The sequence below is a fragment of the Hippopotamus amphibius genome, chromosome 2 (genome assembly GCF_030028045.1).
Source record: "Hippopotamus amphibius kiboko isolate mHipAmp2 chromosome 2, mHipAmp2.hap2, whole genome shotgun sequence".
Taxonomy (NCBI): Eukaryota; Metazoa; Chordata; class Mammalia; order Artiodactyla; family Hippopotamidae; genus Hippopotamus; species Hippopotamus amphibius.
The window spans coordinates 51,874,827-51,876,934 of NC_080187.1; the positions used below are offsets into that span (position 1 = coordinate 51,874,827).

General features: G+C 42.1%; 1 pseudogene; it reads left to right on the top strand.

The window, feature by feature from the left end:
• The first annotated feature begins 1,322 nt into the window (after positions 1 to 1,322).
• Positions 1,323 to 1,859, top strand: LOC130846389 (ferritin heavy chain-like; annotated as a pseudogene).
• Positions 1,860 to 2,108: the final 249 nt, after the last annotated feature.

Below are 2,108 nucleotides of genomic sequence, written 5' to 3' on the forward strand. Positions count from 1 at the left end.
ATTAATTAGTTTTCTGTGATTCATTGAGCAATTAACATTGCGCCTAAGAATGAGCCTAGGTTTCAAGCAATGCTTTTTCAAAGAATTTATTTTATCTCATTACACAAAAAATGAATTACATAGCTTTGGGGAAGAAAAAAAAAGAATTCAGCACCACCAAACCAGCCTTACAACAATTGCTAAAGGAAATTTTCTAGGAAGAAAACACAAAAGAAGGAAAATATCTACAAAAATAAACCCAAAACAATTAAGAAAATGGTAATAGGAACACACATGTCAATAATTACCTTAAATATAAATGGATTAAATCCTCAAAGCAAAACACAAACTGGCTGAATGGTTACAAAAACAAGAACCTTATATATGCTGTCTGCAAGAAACCCACTTCAGACCTACAGACACATACAGACTGAAAGTAAGGGGATGGAAAAATTTATTCCATGCAAATGGAAGTCAAAAGGAGTAACAATACTCATATCAGACAAATTAGACTTTAAAGTAAAGACTATTACAAGACACAAGGAAGGACAGACACTACATAATAAACAAGGGATCAGGCCAAGAAGAAGCAATAACAATTGAAATATTTATGCACCCAACATAGGAGGACCTCAATACACAAGGCAAATGCTAACAACCCATAAAAGGGCAACTCGACAGTAACACAATAATAGCAAGAGACTTTAACATGCCACTTACATCAATGGACAGATCATTGAAACAGAAAACAAAAAAGGAAACCCAAGCTTTAAATGACACATTGGACCATCTCAACCTACTTGATATTTAGAGGATATTCCACCCAAAAACTACAGAATACACTTTGTTCTCAAGTGCACATGGAAAATTCTCCAGGATACATCACATCTTGGATCACAAATCAAGCCTTGGTAAATTCAATAAAAGTGAAATCGTATCAAGCATTTGGCCGAACCACAACGTCAGGAGACTAGATATCAATTATAGGAAAAAACTGTAAAAAATACAAACATGGAGGCTAAACAATACGCTATTAAACAACCAAGAAATGACTGACAAAATCAAACAGCAACTCAAAAAATACCTAGAAACAAATGACAATGAAAACACAATGATCAAAAACCTATGGGACGAGTCTTCGCGGAGAGTCGCCGCAGTTTCCTGCTTCAACAGTGCTTGGACAGAACCTGGTGCTCGTCCTCCCCCCTCCTTTCTCCAGCCGGCCGCTCAGAGCCAGCCCTTGCCACCACCTCACCTCACAGCGCCCTCCAACCACCCAAGGTCCCCGCCGCCGCTCCAGCGCCGCGCAGCTGCCCGCCGCCACCTTTTCTCAGCCGCCCACCATGACGACCGCATCCCCCTCGCAGGTGCGCCAGAACTACCACCAGGACTCAGAGGCCGCCATCAACCACCAGATCAACCTGGAGCTCTATGCCTCCTATGTCTACCTGTCCATGTCATACTATTTTGACTGCGATGATGTGGCTTTGAAGAACTTTGCCAAATACTTTCTTCACCAATCTCGTGAAGAAAGGGAACATGCTGAGAAACTGATGAAGCTGCAGAACCAGCGGGGTGGCCGAATCTTCCTTCAGGATTTCAAGAAACCAGACCGTGATGACTGGGAGAATGGGCTGAAAGCAATGGAATGTGTGCTACATTTGGAAAAAAATGTGAATCAGGCACTACTGGAACTGCACAAACTGGCCACTGACAAAAGTGACCCCCATTTGTGTGACTTCATCGAGACTCATTACCTGAATGAGCAGGTGAAATCCATCGAAGAATTGGGGGACCATGTAACCAACTTGCGCAAGATGGGGGCCCCCGGATCTGGCATGGCAGAGTATCTCTTTGACAAGCACACCCTGGGAAGCAGTGATAGCAAGAGCTAAGCCTTAGGCTGGCTTCCCATAGCCACAGGGGTGACTTCCCTGGTCACCAAGGCACTGCATGCATGTTTGGGTTACCTTTACCTTTTCTATAAGTTGTACCAAAACATCTACAAGTTCTTTCCTTAGTACCATTCCTTCAAATAAAGTAATTTGGTACCCAAAAACAAAAAAACAAAAAAACATATGGGACGCAGCAAAAGTAGTTCTAAGAGGGAAGTTCACAGCAATACAATT